This window comes from Camelus bactrianus, chromosome 18 (assembly GCF_048773025.1).
Source record: "Camelus bactrianus isolate YW-2024 breed Bactrian camel chromosome 18, ASM4877302v1, whole genome shotgun sequence".
Taxonomy (NCBI): domain Eukaryota; kingdom Metazoa; phylum Chordata; class Mammalia; order Artiodactyla; family Camelidae; genus Camelus; species Camelus bactrianus.
Genome location: NC_133556.1, coordinates 16,432,656 through 16,453,778, shown reverse-complemented (window position 1 = coordinate 16,453,778; position 21,123 = coordinate 16,432,656). Strand labels below are relative to the sequence as shown.

Here is a 21,123-nt window from a genome sequence, read left to right as displayed (position 1 = left end):
TACGAAGATAAAGGGGGAGAAAAAGACCCTGTAGCTGCTTCCAGGAAGTTGACTATTTAGTGGTCGAGACGGACAGTAATCAAATTTTATGAACAAACATGAAACTAAACCTGTGATAAGTTAAATAAAAGAGAGACATGTGATGCTCAGAGCACATATAACTGGGGAAATTGACTTACCAAAGAGCTCAGGAAAGGCTTTGAGAAGAAAGGGACAATTAAACAGAGAGTTAAGTGCAAAGAGTCAGTGAAAGAGCTTTTCTAGCAGCAAGCAAAGCATATGCAAAGGTCCTGTGGTGAAAAGGAATGGTGCACATTCAAGAAACTGAAAGAAGTCTGGTGGGGTTGGAGCAGAGTGAGAGGGGAAGCATGGTAAAAGACACTGGGGAGCTGAGCAGGGGCCAGACAGAAGGACGCTGGGTTATGTTAACAATTTGGGGTTTTAGCCTAAGACCAGTAGAAAGCTGTTAACATGTATTGAGTGTATGTGTGGTGATGGGGGATGGATGTAGTGACTCACTTTGTGTTTTCAAGAAATAACTCTGTTGCAGTGTGGATGATAGAAGTCATATCATTTTATGCCTGTGCATGGAAGCAGTTGAAGACTCCCCATTGCTTTTGGGATAGAATTCAAAATCTTTAACATTTTTTTAGGATACTTTCCATTATGGCTAATGTCAGCTTTAAATCCTCATCTCAGGAAATGCTCCCTTACCCACCTCATGCTCAGCAATTCAAATGAGTCAGCTATTGCTATGCTAATGCTAGGTAACAAACAATCCCCAAATCTCAGTGACTTACAACAATGAGCAGTTGTGGGGGTTTTTGTTTTTGTTTTTTGGGTTTTATTTTTATTTTATTTTATTTTTTCTTTCTCCTTCATAAGTCTGTGATTTGGCAGAGGCGGCTCTGCTTCAAGTTCTGGACTGGGTTCAGCGTTGGTCTACTTGTCTGTCATTCTGAGATGCATCCAGCTACTTGGATCATGCTTTGTCCATAATAAATCACAAGCACATGAGAGGCCAAGCCAAACCACAAAAGCACATTGAAAGTCTCTGCTCATGTCACTTTCTACACCATTTCTTGGCTAAAGCAAGCCAACATCAATGCAGTGGGAAGTGTAGTCCTTCTCTAAAGGGGAAGGTATGGAAAGAGAGGAGAGAGAAGGAAGGATGGAAGAATTGTGAGTAAATGATACAATCAGCTGCACTTGCTCTTACTTAATTATAGAATGCAGAAGTGGCTAAGGATAGTATTAAAAACACACACACACACACACACACACAAATCTCCCTACCCCTGCCTCAAAAAAAAAAAAAGAATAAAGTTTTTGAGTCAAGACATTGTGACTTTGAATCCTGGCTTTAAAACTTCCTAGCTTTGTGAGTCTTGGCAAGTTAGTAACCTCCTTGCACATCATGTATCTCATCTGTGATGATAATAATAATAATAATAATAATAATAATAATAATAATAATAATAATAATAATAATAATAATAATAATAATAATAATAAAATAATACCTCCCTACATCAAGAGGATTAACTTGGTTAAGTGCTTAGAGAAATGCTTGGACATAATAAGTGCTCAATAAATATTAGGAAGTTTTAATAAAAGTTCATATCCCCTTATTCAGAATCAGACATGTTTTGAAATTTAGAATTATTTCAATGGAAGACAATGTGATACACACACCGTATTAATACAGAGCATCCCCTATGGGTTCTGGGGTAACAACCTATAACCAAAGTCTTGACTATTCTGCCATGAAACATTACCAAAATGGAAAAATAAAAAGTATAAACACTATATATATGAGATCCGCTCAGGTTTGTCACAAAAGTTAGTGACGAAAACATGTTGGTTTTCAGAGCATTTGGGGTTTTAGGTTTGTGGGAAAAGGGTGGTGGCAGGTGTTAGCTTTGAAACGGGGTGTGCCAGTGGGTCTTTGCATGTGTGTGCTGAGCTCGCCCCTTGACATGCCCTCCAGACCCCTCCTAGTGGATAAATTCTAGTTGGGCCATGATCCCAAATATGACCTCATCCTTTGAAGCCCTGCTATGCCCCAAGCTGGAAATAATTTCTCCTCTGCTGCCTTCCCACAACACTGATCACTCTGTACCCCTTTGCTCTAATTACTTGTATTGATTCTTGAGTTTAGGGATTGTGTAAAATTGCAGGTGCTCCATAAATGTTCTCTGACTCGAAGGCTATATGCCTTCATCTTCCCACACCCAGTACTGATGACCGCTACTGGTTACATGACTAGTTACCATTAGCAGCAATAATCACCGTTGCTAGTATCTATCGAGCGCTTGCAGTGTCAGTTCCTCTGGTAGGTACTCATCTCCCGATTTGATCCTCACATCTTTCTGCAGTGATGCCATTATTTTACACATAAGGGAACTGAAGCAGAGAAGGATTTCATACCTTGCCAGTTAATAAAAGCTGGAATCTGAGGATGAGAGTATTGAATTGACTATCAGCCCAAAGACTTTACATGTCCAGATGGTGTTTTTTACTCCCTGTGACTCACGGCCACTAGGATACACTGCTTCTCAGAGCAGGTATCCTCTAGTGAGTTGTTTTTGAGGAAATACAGAAATCTTTTCCATGTGGACGTTCCTTCTACAGCATCCATGTGTCAGAGCAAACCAGAGCCAGACAGAAGTTAAAGTGGTGAAAGGTGATTTTATTCAGGGTTCGTTGCAACACGGGAAGAGCCTTCAGTATAGAACTCGGCTCCAGTCCAAATACAAAAGACAAGTAGGGATTTATAGCCAAGAATCAAGGTGAGGGGTCAGTGCCTGGAAAATCACTAGAGGAAACATCGGGGTAAGCGCTATTTTGGCTGAACTGAGTCAGCAGGATTCTTGCTAAAAGTGGACTAAATGAGCCAAGGATTGAGCCCGAGGTTGGGCCTTGTCAAAATGGTCCCTGACCCAAGGTTGGTCAGGGAGCAACTCTTGCACACAGGGATGGTGGTCATCAGGGTCTCCTTGAGTACCCCCAAGGAGCCCAGTGCCTTCCGGTGCATATCCCTTCACAGGACAACCCAGGTTAAGAATTCTTCACAACTTCACCAAGTACCTTTGTTTTACCAACTTGTGACATCTGTTCACTGATCCAAATTCCGATCTTTTAAGGAATGATAGTTTTGACACCAATGAACGCAGTGGGCTGGAGGAAAAAGAGATGGAAGTAATCAAGGAACACAAATTCATTCGTGTCCAGGTAGATGACCCATCTGACTCCCTGGCCTTGAGTGTCCCTTTTCCAAGGGTCTTCGTCTGCTCTTCTTTCCCACAACTTACTCCCATTGACACACTGAGAAATGCGACCTCTTTAAACTGTTAACCACTGTGAGTGGACTTACTCCTTTTTTAACTTTCTCTCTTTAAAGGTAGTCCCCTGACTAATAGGGGACACCCAGGCAATATTGATTATATGTTTAAATGAATGATTGATTAATCGGATAGTTGGACAGGTGTTTGGATGGATGGATGATGACCAGATGAATAAACAAATGGATGGATGATGACTGTCAAATTTCTTGTTTAATGCCATATGGATTTGACTTACTCTTTGCCCGAGATATTCATTTTTAAGAAATTTCCTACGTAGATGCTTTTAAAAGTTTTATTGAAGTATAGTTGATATACAGTCTATAATAGTTTCAGGTGTACAGCACAGTGGTTCAGAAGTTTTATAGATTATACTCCATTTAAAGTTATTACAAAATAACGACCATGTTTCCCTGTTCTGTACAATATATCCTCGTTGCTTATCTATTTCATACACAGTAGTTTGTATCTCTTAATCCCATACCCCTGTCTTACCCTCCCCTCCTTGAAATGTTTATTTTTAAACCAGTTCTGTTGGGTCATTTCAGACATATCTGGGTCAATTGCTGTTGAGCCACTGCAAGCCAAAGGAGGATAAAGGTCCAGTTTGACACCTTGGAGCTGCATTCCTGAGCCCAGCAGGTAGAAGAGCATGGACTTTACAGTTCAACATACTTTCTCAGCTTGATGCATTGATCAGCTGAGCTTCAGTCCCTCCATCTGCACATAAGTGTGGTAAAACCCACCTCCTGGAGTTGTCTTGAGAATTAAGTAAAATAACATTTGTGATGCCTCTTGACCCAAGCCCAGTGTGAGGAAAGGTCCTTTTATGATGCCAGCTTTGATCACTCTTGTCATTATTATTGAAAACACTGCCCATGGATCAACTCCTCTGCCCCTACCCTACCAGGTACTCCTCGTCCTGAGCAGCACGTGGACTCCTAGCACAAGCTGTTTTTGTAGGAAGCATGGATTCTGTGCAGGTGCACCCCACTGAGTCTTCTAATTAATCCCTCCTTCTGTAGGGTTGATCCTCACCTGCCACCAGGGCATAGGCCTTCCAGCATCACTTGCTGCTGGGTAGGACTGGAAGCTAAGAGGGGAGTTAGATTAGAGACAGCTGTCAGCAGTGGATATTCCTGGATCAAGCCTGAAGCAATGGATTTGCTGCAGACCAGCTTGAAGCCACTGCCAATCTTTCCAGAGGGAAGCTGACTGTGGCTCAATTCTCTGCTCACCCAGTGCAGGATTTGCAGTGCAAGAAACTGGTGTCAGGCAACCCTGGATGGGAATTCCTACTGTCAGCTGGGTGATACTGAGCAAGTCACTTAACCTCTCTGAGTTTTGGTTTCCTTATCTATGAAATACGGATAATACTTTCCTCATTCCTGATGGCAATATAAGGCAATAAGACACTAGCACACAAGAGAAAGAAAAACAGCATATGATGTCACTTATATGTAGAATCTTAAAAAAAAAAATGAGACAAATGAACTTATTTGCAAAACGGGAACAGACTCACAGACATAGAAAACAAACTTGTAGTTACCAGAGGGGAAGAGGAGGATGGAGGGATAAATGAGAGTTCGAGATTTACAGATACTCTCTATATAAAATAAATAATCAGGTCCTACTGTATAGCAGAGGGAACTATATTCAATACCTTGTAATAGCTTATAATGAAAAAGAATATGAAAAGGAATACATATATACATGTATAACTGAATCACTGTGCTATGCATCAGAAATTAACACAACACTGTAAACCGACTATACATCAATAAAAAAAATTAAGTAAGCAAATTAATTAAATAAGCTACAGGGATAAATTGCACAGCATGGGGAATATAGCAAATATTTTGAATAACTATAAATGGATTATAACCTTTAAAAATTGTGAATCACTATATTGTACACCTGTAATTTATGTATCAACTATACTTCAATTAAAAAAAAGATTTAGGGATTAAAAAAAAAAAAAACACTAGCATACTAATCTCAGGAACTATCACATGGTACTACGCACCCAAAAGGCGATTTAAAAAAAACGTTAACCTCCTTAGTGAGGCTCTATAGGCTTTTATTATAGGGGTTCGACTTTCCATTCTAGTCTTCAGAAAGCAGGCAAACCTCAAGGTTAGCCCTTGAAATTGAGGTAGGCTGGCCCCAAACTATACCCCAGTTCTCTAATCATTTACCACTTTATCAGAAAAGCAAATGCACTGTCATCTGTCTTAGTGCCTTTTTTAAGTATAGGGAGGAAGACCAGGGCTCCTTTGTCCCACTTCTGTCCAGATAGTTTTCTGGATCCTAAGCCAGAGGTTGGCAAGCCCATGAGTCAAGTCTGGGCTGCTGCCTGATTTTGTGTTGCCCACAGGCTAGTATTGCTTTTTACGTTTCTAAATGGCTGGGGGGAAAAATCAAAAGGAGAATACTATTTTGCGATACATGAAAATCTTATGACATTCCAACTTCAGTGTTCATGAATGAAGTTTTCTTCGAGCATAGCCATGCCCATTTGTTCACGTGTTGTTGGCGACATTTGAGCTACAATGATGGAGTTAAGTAGTCATGACAGAGACGATGTAGGTGGTAAAGGCGAAAATAGTTACTCTCTGATCCTTCTCCAAGTTCTCCAAGCTCTGTCCTAGGGCAAACTTTTGGGTGGGCTATTCAGTATAAGAAATGGTCCTTCCCATGGGGGCTCACAGTCTAGGATGTCAGAAACAGCGACTGTCCAACTGGCTTCCTCCAGGAAAGGAATGAATGAGTCTGAGAGACTCTGACGTTGGCCATTTTAGACAACAGGTAAACGCTTCCTTAAAGGGGATTCAGACATCTGATTGGCAGTTGGACAAGATGGTCTCTTAAGTCCTGGTGTCACTCTTTTCAAGCTTATAAATCTCTCTCAGTCTCAGTTTCTTATTTTTTAAAATGGATATAATAATCTGAAGGGCTGTTGTGAAGCTTAAATTGCATAAGCATGACAGGCACCCAGCCCAGCGCTTGGCACATAAAAAAGAGCTAAAATGTGTATTATTACCATTATGATTATTCACATTTAAAAAATTTTATTCTCAGTGTCTTTCTTACTGGCTGTGTGACTGAGGACAAGTTATTCTATCAAAGCCTTAGCTTCTCATCTTTAAAATAGTGCCGGTAGAAGAAACCTACCTCATAGAGTGGTTGTGACATTTAGGTGTCTTCAGATAGTGCATTGCTGCGTGCAGTCAGCATGCAGTGGGTGGTTTCTTAAATTTCTCCATTTCCCTGCAGCACAGATATTCCAGGGCTTTGCAGTGTCTGTAGAGCTTCCCCCTGTGGCTTTCACCCCGGGACCACTCATTTGTCATTGGCCACCGTCATCTTGCGTCTTTTTAATGCACCTGTCATGCCTCTCTCTGAGTCATCTAAGACATCTAAGCCTTTGAGGGCTGGGGGGGGGGGGTGTCTTGTGTGCCACTTGTTATTTAATCTAAAATTAAGGTGAAGGAAAAGCCAGCTTGAATGATTTTAATATACAAATTGCATCCTGGCATGGTTTGATGTAGCTAAGTCCTGGCTTTTCTCCCAGGATTGGAGAGATCGAGTAAGTTATACTTAGACTGTGCTGGAGAGCAGGTGGGGAGGCAGGCACCAAGGTGTGATGGCTCAGGGGGCTGCCAGAGAGGAACTTTGTGAAATGCTATTTATGGTTGATCAGGAACCCAAACATCTGCTCATGGATCCTCAGCCTTCACCACGAGGCTCTGCCTGTCACATCCCCTGGACATTGACAAGCTGGCTCATTAAAGCCATTTTCCCCTTCTTTAATGATAGAATGCCTGGTTGCACAAGACATACAACCACTCAGAATAAGAACTAAACCTCCCAGCTTCCTTCATTACCCAATGAAGCTATGTAAGTTCTGGTTGATGGGGTGTAAGCAGAGATATCCTATGAAATTACCAAGAAATGTTCTTTAAAGGAAGGGGCTCACCTCTTTTCAGTGCTTCCTCCTTCCTGCTGGCTGGAATGTGGATTAGACGGGTGGAGCATAAGTGGCCATTTTAAGTCATACCATAGATTAGGTTCTCTCAGAAGAGTGGACTCTCAGAGATCTGAGAGCAAGTTATTTACATGGCAGGTGATCCCAGAAAGCACTGATAGGAGATGGGGAAGTGAGAGGAGAGGGGAAGGAAGCTAGTATAGGGTGTGTTAATGAAGAAATTATGGCAGATCCATCCTGCTGGGGAACTCTGGGAAATCATGTAGCACATGCTTCAGAGGCATTTTGCTTGAAAGGTGGGGGAGCTGGGGTATTTATACCCCAACACCTGTCTGTCATTGGCTGAAGGATGCTCTTGGGAAGCATTACTTCCCTAGCACTGTCAGGTTTTCATCCGCAAGTGTTTGGCTAGAGAAGGGGGCAGAGAGTCTGTGTTTGGAATGGTGAAGACTTAAAGGGATATAGAGGCACTGCTATCATGTGCTCTAGACCAAGAGGTCCAGCATGGTAAGCAAAGTGAAAGAAGGTTTTTGGTGTCCCTGCTGACTGTGGGGCCATCACACCAGGCTTGGACAGCTTACCTCTAGAGTTTAGGTCAAATGAAAAAAAAAAAAAATCTAATAGATTTGTTTAAGCCATTGTTGGATTTTCTGTCACTCACAGCCAAACCTAATTCCAAATGATGGTGATGGTAGTGGTGGTGGTGGTGGTGGTGGTAATAAAGATAGCCAGCATATATTAAACATGATATTCGAATCTACTTATTGATATACCCAGCCCCACCCCCCACACACATACACAAAGGTAAGTTTTATGATCTTTTATGGCCTGTTCATTGCCTGACACCTAGTATACTGTTTGATACACGGCAAGCAATCAGAAAATATGTATTTAATGGATGAATAAACGAGAAAAAATAAAGAAAAAGCCAAGATTTGAACCCTTATTAATCTATTTCCAGCTCCTCCGCTCTTAACCTCTGTGTCATGGTGAAAAGCGAAACCCTCTTCTATGAAGGACTGACGTAAAAATGCCCAAGAGCCTGCGTCTTGGCAAAGACAGAGACCTGGGATGGGATGAAGCAGTGAATGTGCTTGTGAAATAGGTCATTTTCAGAAAAAGTCAACGTGAGGAGCTGAGTCAGAGGCTTGTAGCAAAGGACAGGAGCAGCTCTTGTCCTGGAAACTCTGTCAAGGCCAAGGCCAGGCCAGGGAACAGTGGTCCATGAGTGGGACTCGGAACGAGGCATCTCTGGAAAGCCTCCTCCTTCCCTCCCTTGCCACTCAAAGCTCCTTTTGCTGAGCCATTGAACCTGTGACCAGATAACCTTGTAGGTACTCTTGGCCCCCAGCACAGGAGCATTTACCCTAAAGGTGTTCAAACAGAGGCTGGTTGGCAAATGATCAGGGATGTTGTAGAGGTTTATGGAGCTGGGCTCGGAGACTCGACATGACAGGCTCTGAGAAAGGTCCTAAAGGGATAATGAACCTCATCTCTGCCTTTATCGCCCTCAGTATGGGTTTCCAGTTCACAGTGGGCAAGCATCCTTTCTTCCTTAGTGCAAGTGTTCATCCACTGATAGTTTGTCCCTGGGAAGCCCATACAAGTCTAGAGTTTTAAGCAATCACCTTTACTGTTAGCATGTACAACGCATTTCCCAGCTAGGAATCTTCACAGTGGCTCCGTAAATAGATGAGTGTGCAAAGTGTATTTATCTCCAGTGTGGGCATCACTCCAGTCCCTGGGCTCTGAGAGTTTGGCCATGGGCTGTCTAGTGGCAGATTTACTTCCAAAGAACTTCTTTTTCTCCCCCAGTTTTATTAAGAAATAATTAACGCGCGTCAGTGTATAAATTTCAGATGTACAGCATGATGATTTACACATGTTATGAAATGATTACTGCAAGTAGGTTTGGTTAACATCCAGCATCTCACATAGATACAATGAAAAGAAAAGAAAAAATTTCTCCTTGGTGTGAGAATTCTTAGTAGATGGTACGTTAACAACCTTCCTATGTAACAGACGGCAACGTTAACTCTAAGCATCATGCTGTATATTACATCCCTAGTACTTATGGATCTTATAACCAGAAGTTTGTACCTTTTGACTACCTCCCTCCAGTTTCCCCTCTTCCCATCCCCTCAGCTGGTAACCACAAGTCTGATCTCTTTCTCTACGAGTTTGGTGGTGGTTTTGTTTTGTTTCCAGATTCCACATATAAGCAAAGAACATACGGTGTTTGTCTTTCTCTGTCTGATTTATTTCACTCCCAGGGCACTTCTAATGAGATAATGTCATTCGTGTATTTATTCAACAAGCATTTATTGGCGTGATTGGTGTGTTTGAGGCGCTGGATGGTGGAAGATGATACTAACATGAATAAGATAACTTAAGACGTGGTACTGTAGTTGGCAGTGTCTTGGGGAAAGTAGACTCAATTATATTACAATGACGTATGTACCTTTTTAAGGTGTTGGATAGAGGGACGAGTGACTAAGTTCACCTGGAGGAGTTAGGAAAGCGATAACCTGCCTGAGCTCGTACAAGCGCTAAGCCTTTCCCCATTCTTCACACACCCCCATGCCTTCCTGCGTACCGATGCCTCTGCCTAGACACCTTCTCTTCTCTACTGTTGTTGGCAAAATCCTATTGCTATTTTAAGGCTATGGCAGATTGTTGGTAGCCTACCCAAAGGGTTGTTCTTTTCTCCATGTTTATAGACTCTTGTTCGGGGGAAAATGGCACCATTTCTGGGAGGTCAGACCATGGTGATAAAACTTGGTTGACCTAAGTCAATACAGTATCCAGTTTCCTTTGGCTGCGTAATTCATTCCATAATTCATTCTGTAAGTGTGTTACTATCAGTAGTAGTCATGGAAGTTTCATAGCAACAATGTAGTTGGAGGCATGGACACCAAAGATACTTAATTGTCTTACGCCAAGCTGGGACTGAGAAGTGACTGAGAAGTGTCATCAAGTACTGTAGTCCTGCCTGAGTTTCCACTCTGCCTTCCCCTGGGAAGTTGGATTGTTGCCTTAGACCATTTGATGCCTGCCCCACGTCTGAGCATCCCATTCTCACACAGCCGTGCTCACGGCATAAAGAAGAGGCAGGTCTCCCCTCTGTGTCTTTTTTCATGGAGTGAAACCACCAAGTCTTACTGGCCAAAACTAGGTCCGTTGCCCTCACTCCCAGCCCTGTTAGCTTAGGCTACACATGAAGCAAAGGGAAGTGGTAAGGTTGGAATAGTAAAGACTTTAATTTCCTGTGGTTGCCTTGCAGGAGTAAGAGATGCTGTGATTAGATTTGTGTGTCTTTAAAAAAAAAAAAAAGGGTGAGGGGGTTCTGATTTAAGTGTGAGTTTGATGTTGGATCTGGGTGAAACTGACAACAAGGAGGCTATGACAATATTTCAGTAGAGAGACCATCAGAGTCCAGAGCTGGGTAGTAGAGGCAAGGACAGGAGGAGGTCAGAGAATGAGGGTCTGGAATATTCTGTGGCCAGATCTGGCCCTTCCATGGACCCTGTGACTCCTCTTTTGAAGAGAAGCCCTCCTGTATCTCAGTCACACAGCACATCAGTAGCTTAAACCCCTGCCCCTGCATCTTCTCCAGTAAAGAGCAGGAAAGGAAAATAATTGACTTGATCCGGGGCAGTGGGCACATGACTGCAGGGATCTGTTTAATTAAATTTTATCTGCAGCCATGTAGCAGATGAAAAATGAGCGAACCTTCCACGGCCCTCTTAACACAAGCACTTTATATTGCAACACAGCAGCGTGAAGGAAGGAAGCGTGTCATTTGGCTAAGTTCAGTGTTTCCTGGGAGCAGCTGGGAATTCTGAGATGCAGGGAGACGTGGAGACAGATGGGTGGACCCTTTACAGGGGGTCCCATTTCGCGGTACAGCCAGGCAGGGTCACTGCAAGTGTGTCTGCCGCAGGCTAGACAGCGCAGAGGCTTGTTCATATTCACAGCCCACTCTCTTCGGCAAGGATTCTTTGCACTCCTTCTACGTGCCGGGTACTGTTCCGGACTCTGGGTCCTCCACGGGGAACAAGCCCTGGGGAGGCAGATGAATGATGAGACGATAATCAATGTTCAGTAGAATAACTGCTCTGATGGGGCAGATGCCCTGGGGACTTGTGGTTATTTTCGCTGCATAACAAACCACCTCCACATTAAGTGGCTTAAATGATAACCATCATATTTTTGTTTCTGCAAATTGAGCAGAGTATGGTTAGGGAGACTTTGATGTACGTGGCATCAGCTGAGCGGGCTCATTGCGGCTGGAGGATCTGCTTCTGCGATGGTCTCACTCACAAGGCTGGGAAACCAGTGCTGGCTCTTGGTGGGAGTGGGGCTCGAGCAGGATGGCGCCCTTCCACGTGGCTGGCCTTGGTTTCTCCTAGCACCGCGATCTCAGGGTCGTCAGGCCTCTTACACCGTGGCTGACTTCCCCCGAAGCACAAAAGCAGAAGCTGGCAGGCCTTCTTAACATCCAAGTGCAGATGTTCCAGAATGTCACTTCTGCCACGTTCTGTGAGTCAGAGCAGTCGGTCAGAGGGCCAGCTGCAAGTCAAGGGGCAAATCAGTGGGCTCCATCTCTTGGTGGGGAAGTGACAAGATCACGTTGCCGAAGAGCCCACAGAACAGGCACTGTGGCTGCTGCCATCTTTGAAAATAGAATCTATTGTGAGAACCCAGAGACAGGGCTCCTGTCTGGGGAGGGGGAGCGAGGACCTTAAAAAATAAGCAACATGATGGAGAGTGGAAAACATACAATACTGGGGCTCCACCCAGCTCCGATGTGACTCTGTGCGATTCATGGTCATTGTTGTTTCCCAGGCACTATGTTTCTTCTAAATAAAATAAATGAGGGGAGGTCTCGTTCTCTGGTCCAGAAGACTATTAGAATAGGTCCCATGTACCATATGATCCAGCAATCCCACTCCTGGGCATGTATTTGGAGAAAACTCTAATTCAAAAAGATACGTGCACCCCAGTGTTTATAGCAGCACTGTTTACAATAGCCAAGATATGGAAGCAACCCAGATGTTCATCGACAGATGATTGGATAAAGAAGATGTGGTGTATGTATGTATGTGTGTGTGTGTGTGTATGTGTTTGTGTGTATATATATATTATATATATTATATATATATGAATGAAATGGAATATTACTCAGCCATAAGAAAGAATGAAATAATGCTTTTGCAGCAACATGGATGGACCTAGAGATTATCATACTAAGTGAAGTAAGTCAAAGACAAATATTACATGATATCACTTATATGTGGAATCTTAAAAAATTACACAAATGAACTTATTTACAAAAGAAAAACAGACTTACAGACATAGAAAACAAACTTATGGTTGGGGGATAAATTAGAAGTTTGGGATTAGCAGATACAAACTACTGAATATAAAGTAGATAAACAATAAGAACCTACTGTGTAGCACAGGGAACTATATTCAATAGCTTGTAATAACCTATAATGAAAGAGAATATGGAAAAGAATATATATATATATATGTGTACAATGGTGCTGTACACCAGAAACTAGCACAACACTGTAAATCAACTATACTTCAAAAAATTGTTTTGAATTCTTAAAAAAAAAAAATATGCCCCAGGGTCTATTAGACTATTAGAAAAAACCCTGGGAGAATTGTGCTTTGAGTTGTTTGAGGTGAATTCTGAAGATCTGAGTCCCATGCTCCCGTTGGCTACAGACATGTCCTGTGATCTTGGCCCAGGGATGTTGTCTATCAGCGCTGAAGCCTCCAGGTATTATAAAAGGGACCCCTTCAGTAACATTGTCATTTGGGAGTTGAAAATGAGATAATAAATGTTAAAAATAACACAAACAAAATAAATAAAATGTTAAAAATCAGAGATGTGTTAACTCCCTTGCCCAGCCCGACACTCCTCCCCAGGAGCTCTGGAGCCGCAGGGAATAGAGGAAACTTCGTCCAAGGAGACTCGGGTGAGGATTGCTAACTGGGTTTAATCCTCAAATCCACCGCTGAGAATTCACATGAAAGAATTCAGCTGTCTGGCCTGTCCTTTTCTCCACATTCCCACTGCTGCCTCTTCCTGTAGTCCACAAGATATGGACTTTAACACGCAGAAGGGCAACTAGGAGAGCACTGGCCTCACAACAGTCGCTGGGACAGGTGACTGCATCTTCCGTCTTCCGCAAGGTTGGAAGAAAGAGAAGATCCAATCTCTTGAGCTAATCTATTAGTGCATATACGGTAACCACACCCACTTGCAAATATGCCACAGTAGGTATCTTAGAATCTGTCAAACTCTTATTCTGTCTACTTGGGCACCAGGAGCATGTTGAATGGTGATAAGAAGTGAGTAGGAGGAGGAGGTTTCTGCCCCCCAAGCCAACCATGATGTGGGCATCACGTCTTTGGTGTGTGCGATCTCGGTGTGCTGTGCTTTTCTGGTAGTATTATTCCTTCTGTCTCTACTCATGTGGTTTATACCCACATGGTTTATCCTTTCCTCTTTTTCCAAAACATTCATTGAACACTTACTCTGTCGTATACTTTTGAAAGACAAGGGGCCCACAGAATGAAACCACTGTGTTTCCTGCCCGCAAGGAATAATGAAAATTAGAATGAATAATAATTACACAGACTATATTTCTTACCTAGAGGAATGGGCAATATATCTGTGCATGCTGATTTTTTCACTCCAGCTTACTCTAATTCAAACCTCGGAGTCCAAAGCATTGTTTTATTGAATTAGCACAGCAACCTGGTGAGATAAATTTCTGTTCTTAAAAAGGAATAAATTGATGGCACTGATTATGTGACTTATGTCTGGTCACACAGGAGTAAATGAAAGAGTTAGACAACGATGTCATTTTTCCTGACTTAAAAAGTTCGTGCCATTAACTTTCTTGCTATACCACCTCCTCGCTCCCAATTATATAGGCATATTTTCTCTGTAAACCGTGAAACAGGTCTGCAAGGTACATGGTGGTGTTGATATTTAGAAAATAAAACTCGTTAGGCTTGAGACAGTTTGCAAGGTTATTGGTCACTGATTCTCTCTTTAGCCAGATGTGATTGTAGTGTGTGATTATAAAAAGAAGGGAATTACAGACAGTTCTCTAACGTGCTCAATACCCTCTTCAGTATAATTTCTGGTGGGGGTAGCTCTCCTGTACACCTAGGGAGGACAAAAGGTAGAACATCGTGGATTTCAGTCCCTAATATAGAAATCACTTTAACTGTTGGAACAAGTACAAGGTGATATCCATCTTGGAAAATGAGATGAGAACTACAAAAAAAATGAACAGGGTGTGACCAAATAAAAAGAAATAACACAGATTTTAGAGCTCAAGAGAGCTGGGTCTAATCTCAGCTCTATCACTCACTGAGTTTTGACCTTAGACTTATTACTTACCATATTTTGCCTCAGTGTTCTCATCTGTAAAGTGGGCATGACAACAGTCTCCATCTGTTTTCCTCAGAGTAATTAATTAGCTTCCATAAAAAATCAAGCCCAAACGTCAGTGCCTACCCGCAATCTGCATTTCTTCCTCCTACAAACTGATGAGGATCTCGCATGTTTCCAGGATGGCTCCCCTCTAGGCAGTCACTCAGGGATCCAGTGTGTCCCTCGTTTGGCTCCACCACTCTGGAATCCTTAGCCCTGAAATCCAGCCTTGAAAACATGGAAGAGGCAAGATGGACACCGAGCACGTCAGCCTGGAGTGACACACAGTGGTCCTGCTCCATTTAGAGTAAGGTGCATGGCTGACCAAGCCCAGGTAGGCTGGGAGAGGCAGAGGTGTCTTTGGTGAACGCTAAGAATCTCTCCCACACTATCTCATAGGGTTGCCATGACTACATCAGTTAACACGCATACCATCACTTAGCACAATGTCCAGCACACAAAACACACTCCATAAACACTGAGACTACAGCTGCAATTACTCCTCCTCCTCCCACCTGAGATGCAGGGGGAAAGCGCCATCATACCAAAACGAGAGAAATTCTGGGGCAGCAGTAGCAACAGGAATAAAAATCAAGTGTGGTATAGAAAGCAAAGGCGGACTTCTGAACAAATACAAAATCCCTTACTCGATGTTACCCTGGCATCACCTCCACACCTCAAATTGCAAGCAGAGAGATGCAGTGAGACCTGAATCTTCAACATCCAGAGTTTGCTCATGAACTGTGAAGCAATAGCCTTCATGCCAGGCTGACCACGTCTACCTTTCCTTGACCAGCGCGGATTCCTCATGCTCCTGCTGGCTAAATGTCCATACTGCAGGGATCACCTTCTCCACCAGCTTCTGGATTTTCTACCCCTTCCTTAATTAGTGTCTTAGATTGACTATCTAAAGTGCTTCCCCGTGGAATAATATTGGCATGTATGGCCCTGGAGTATTGGGAATAGTCCCACCATATTTCAAAAAAAGAAACCTCAGCCAATTATAGGTACAGCTAGACGTGGGACTCGCCCTTCTGACTTCCCACTCGGAGCTGCTTTTACTGTGTCTGCCTGGCCTGTGAATTTCCCGTTCCCAGACAGACCAAACATCTTCAGTGATTCTGACACAATAGCATGTACTCCCGTAGGGATTTCATCAGCATTTTATTCTCAGAACCATCAAAGAATTTAGTGCTGTAATGCTGGAGGCAAACGTCCTTCCGTTTTAGCTCGACATCCTTGTCCTCTGCAGACCTGAGGTCTTTTGGCTGAGTCGGAATGGCTGTGCTGGGGATCTTCTGACTAGTGGGAGGGGAGGGGCTGGTGCGGTGACTTGGTGTGCTTTGCGGGCTGGATTTAACACTGCTCTTGAAAGTGGACCATTCAACAGAACAAGATTAAAGAATATTGAAAAACAGAATGTCCCGGATTCCCTCATCATAAAAATGTATACAGCAGTGGGTACTCACCATGTAATACTGTTTTAAGTGCTCAGTACATTTCAGTCAATATAACGGCTCACAGCAACCCATTTTTTTGTCCCATTTTGTTGGGGAGGAAACTGAGGCATATTGAAATACCTGTCCAAAGTCCCACAGCCAGGAATTGGTAGAGTGAGGTTTTTTTAAAAAAATTTTTATTAAAGCATCGTTGGTTTACAAGATTAGTTTCAGGTATACAGCAGAGTGATTCATATACATACACATGTGTTTTTTTTTCTTTTCAGATTCTTTTCCATTATATATTATTGCAAGAAATTGAATAGATCCTTGTTGTTTATCTGTTTTGTATATAGTAACATATGTTTGTTACTCCCCAGCCCCTAAGTTATCCCTCCTCTGCCCTTTCCCCTTTGATAATCATAGTTTGTTTTTTATGTTTGTGAGTCTGTTTTGGGTTTGTAAATAGAATTTGTGTCTTTTTTTTTTAGATTCCACATATAAGTGATCTATGATATTTGTCTTTCTCTCTCTGATTTCACTCAATATGATAATCTCCAGGTCCATCCATGTTGCAGCAAATGGCATTATTTCATTCTTTTTTATGGCTGAGTAGTATTCCATTGTGTGTGTGTATGTGTGTGTGTGTGTGTGTATATATATATATATATACCACAGCGTCTTTATCTAGTCATCTGTTGATGGGCATTTAGGTTGTTTTCATGCCTTGGCTATTGTAAATAGTGCTGCTGTGAACATTGAGGTGCATATGTCTTTTCAAATTACAGTTTTCTCCAGATCTATGCCCAGGGGTGAGATGGCTGGATCATATGGTAACTCTATTTTTAATTTTTTAAGGAACCTCCATACTGACCTCCCCAGTGGCTGCACCAGTTTACATCCCCACCAAGAGTGCACGGAGGTCCCTTTTCCCCCACACCCTCGTGCTGGAGAGATTTTGATCATGGCAGGCAAGCTGTTCCAGAGCCTGTTCTCTTAATCCCTCAAGTTCTGCCACTCAGTAAAGGATAATTAATCAGGGCAATGCTTCTTGAATATTCCTTTTCCAGTTTCAGCCCAGAAGTAGATGTTTCCCCATCAGTTCAATGGTGGGGTACACATCACCTTATTTCCTGTAATTTTACGTAACATTAGCTTATCAGCATCACTTCGTGTTGCCAGTTATCTTGATGATAGGGTATAATATTATATGATGCTCCATATATACCATTTTACTTAACCATTTATTCATTTTCTCTCATTTATTCCACAAACATTTATAGGTAGCTACTATGCGCCAGGCAATAGGCTGAGCACCTAGAGACATAAAAACGAATTGGGCAGAATCTCTGTTCTAAAGACATTTCCAGGTTAATGGGAGACATTGTAACAGATAAAAGATGATGGTGAGTTCTGCTAGAGCAATGCGCACCAAGTATTCTGTGTATGAAAGGAGTTGGGGAACTGGACGTGGGAGAACTCCAACCCTGTGGGTGCAGGAGGCTGGGTCCTTTCAGAGGAGATGCGGCAGAGGGAGTGGACTACCGACTTCAGCATCCCGGATCCTTGGCAAGGCAAGTCCACACATAAATCCATGAGTGGACGCGCTCTGCTGTCTCCGGGGCCAGATTCGTTCCACACAGTGATATTAACAGTCGGGACAGGGAGTGTGAATTCCCGATTTGGGATATTTCATACCCAAGAGTTATTGAGTCCCCAGGCTTGTCCATTTCCTTCTCTGGACCTGTGAGCCCCACCGCTGTCTTCTGCAAAGCTCTCCCTTACAAGTCCTTTCCTGTTCATCATGCCTGTGTCTTCAAATATCTTTTTAACCAAAACATTTCCTTCTCACTGTCCGTGTCACCCTCACCTATCTATGCCGACTGGAGGCATTTTATTCTTGACCCCGGATCACAATGAGCAAGATATTTACAAATATACTTGATTGCAGCATCATGCCATTTTACATCCAGAACTCTGCACAAGTACTTCTCCTGTACATGCTATTTAGTTTAACTTTGTATCCTTCTCTTGAAAAGCACTGACTCTTCTAAATGTTCTATACAGTGTTTCTCATTGAATCTTCACAGTCATCCATTAAGATAGCCGGGTTATTATACTTGTTTTACAGAGGAAGGAGCCGAGGCCCAGGGAAGTTCAGGGACGTGTTCAAGGTCACATGACCAGAGCTGGGGGTTTGAACTCATACAGTTGTAACTTCAGCGCCCGCACACGTAACAGCTATCCTGTATGTGCCTCTCGCTGTGCGATGTTGTTACAATCCTTCCCCATCAGAAGGCGGCTGGGACCAGTATATTTCTCAGGAATAAGCCCAAGAAACCATCCTCTGACTCCTGGCAGGGCCGCATGAAGTGACCGTGGCCCGCATGAAGTGATTGTGAGTATCAAGCCTCCTCCTTAGAGAGGTTTAAGCCTCCTTAGAGACTGTGTCTCAGATTCCCGCCTATAGGCTTGCAGCTGGGATGCTCTGTGGCCTGCCCCTGGATTCTCTGTCTCCTCAAGTAGCTTGAACTTCTGCAGGTATGGGCCACCAGCTCCTGCAGGTATGGGTCGGCTTTTGACTACGGAGGGACCGACCACGTGTTGGGTATCTCCAAGTTGCAGTGAAATTATATATATGGTAGAAGCAAGAATTACATACTGTCCTCCATTTTTGCTCTGGGAAGGTGGGTACCTTGGTGGCAAGGAGATGGTCTTGCAACACACGTCCTTGCCTGGTTCTGCCTGAATGGGCAGTGGACAGGGGGCTATGCTCGGAGCATTGTTCCACAGAGCCGTGTAAAAGGAGAAGCTCGTGGGGCCTCCAATTCTGAGATGGAGTGGCTGGCAGACCCAGGAGGCAGACAGTGTCCTACTTGACTTTCATGGGCCTATCCAGAATCCTCTTGAGTGGTGATTCCCGAATGTGGTTCTCAGATCTGCAGCATCAGCATTGCCTGGGAGCTTGCTCGAAACACAACTTTTGGGCACCTCCCCAGATCTACACAGTCAGAAATGCTAGGGATGGGCCCCAGAAATCTGAGCTCTAACCAGTCCTCCAGGTGATTCTGGTGCCAGTTCAAGTGTGAGGACTTCTGGTCCAGAGCAGGAAATGTATTTTCCAATTCTTATATTAAAATCAGAAATTTAAAATAGCTTATTTCGATAATATAAATCATACTCCAGCCTTTCAGAAAAGTTAGGAATTGCAAAAGGAGAATTTACGGAAACATTTAAGACTCACCAGTCTTCTCTGTCAGCAGGAAGTAACCTTTATTAGTATTCCTCTTTAGACTGTTCTCCATGCAGATCATAAGGGTATCACCTGTTTGCCTTAATTTCAATGAGTTAATCTGAGAATCACCTCCTGGACCCAAGGGAGAAGAGGAAGAAGATAAGGTTGAGACATCTGACCCAGGGACGGATGGAGTCAGGGGCCCCGGGGGGAATTTTGCAGCTCAGAGCTTCTGTGCCTGCCTCGGGGGAGGCTTAGGGCCCGGCAGGGCTGGCCGAGCTGCCCTAGAGGCAGTGACCCTCAGCCGCTCTCATCTGTCTGTGAATATGGTACCCGCCTTAGCATCCCTGTTAGAGGCGACAAGATTTATGTCAGCTCAGAAATCACCCCAACCATCAAAATAGGTGAAGGGCTGTCAGAGGGAAGAGGGAGTAATCTCCCAGTTTACACGAAGTGGGAGGCTGTTTCAGGGGAGGGAAGGAGAGGGATGGAGGCTGGATGGGACAGATGGGGTAAGCAAGAGCCCGGGCAATCTGAGACCTGCTGTCCCTGAGGGTGAGTTGCAGACGGACAATGTGCGAGCAGGTGGGGCCTGCAGGTGTATTCTCAGCGCCAACAGTTAAAATCAGGAAATTTCCCCTCAAATCTGGAAAAGCAAGACCTCTGGAAACATAGAAGCCATCTCCTCTACAGGCTTTGGGCATAGGAGATGGACCGGGGTGGGGCAGGGTGCCCTTAGGTGACGCATGAACGCTCCAATTAACCCCAGTCCCCATCACCTCCACTCATTCACTGAGGTCGAGTGACAGGTGTCAGTTACTTCGTTTGTGTTCCTTTACTGTTCTGCCCGTAGCGTCCTTCCTGTATTCATATGAGTGACAAATCGTGGGATGTAGTATGTAAGAGTGCGGGTTCTAGATCCCAACGATTGGGGTCCAGATCCTGCCCCTCACTGGCTGTGTGACTTCGGATTTGTTGTTTAACCTCTCTGTGCATTGTACGTCCTCCACTTTAAAATGCATAAAACAAGGTGGCTATGAGGAATGAATGGGCGAATACAAGTCAGAGGCAGAGAGCAGTGTCTGGTCGTTAGTTGCAACGCAGCGAAGGCTCAAACAACGACTACTAGTAATCCTGTTACCCCTGCCAGTCGTCATTTACGTCATAAACCTGCCACACTGATATCTGAATTATTAACTACTGATTTAGAGCTTCTCTCAGGCTCCCGTGCCATGGCCCCCAAAGTCTTTGGAACACAAAACTTGGAGGCAAGTTCCTGTCTGGAATAGATACTTTGTTCCTTGAGATAGGGAGTGTTCTGGCCATACGGAGGATTCTACCCGAATTTGTTAAAAAAAAACGATGCGATGTGGCTGGTGGGGGTGCCACAATCTACTTGGACAGAACTGGTGGGAGTGGTGGTATGGTCGGGTGTGTGTGTGTGTGTGTGTGTGTAAAAGTGCTTTGCAAAGCAGTCAGTGGGCGTCACAGCATTGCGGCCAAGAGCCTCAGCTGTAGAGCTGGATGGCTTTCATTTCATTCGAGATCGGGTTCTTCCTAGCTGTGACCTGGGGCAAGTCCCTGTGCCTCTCTGGGTGTCAGTTTTCTCCTCCTTAACCTGAGGGCGATGGTAATTTACCAGCTCCAGTTCGCCT

General features: G+C 43.7%; 1 protein-coding gene across 1 annotated transcript in view; it reads left to right on the top strand.

Annotated features, from left to right (window-relative positions):
• The window catches only part of HS3ST4 (heparan sulfate-glucosamine 3-sulfotransferase 4), a 344,978-nt gene that overhangs the window by 217,101 nt on the left and 106,754 nt on the right, over nucleotides 1-21,123 (top strand). The window lies entirely within an intron of this gene.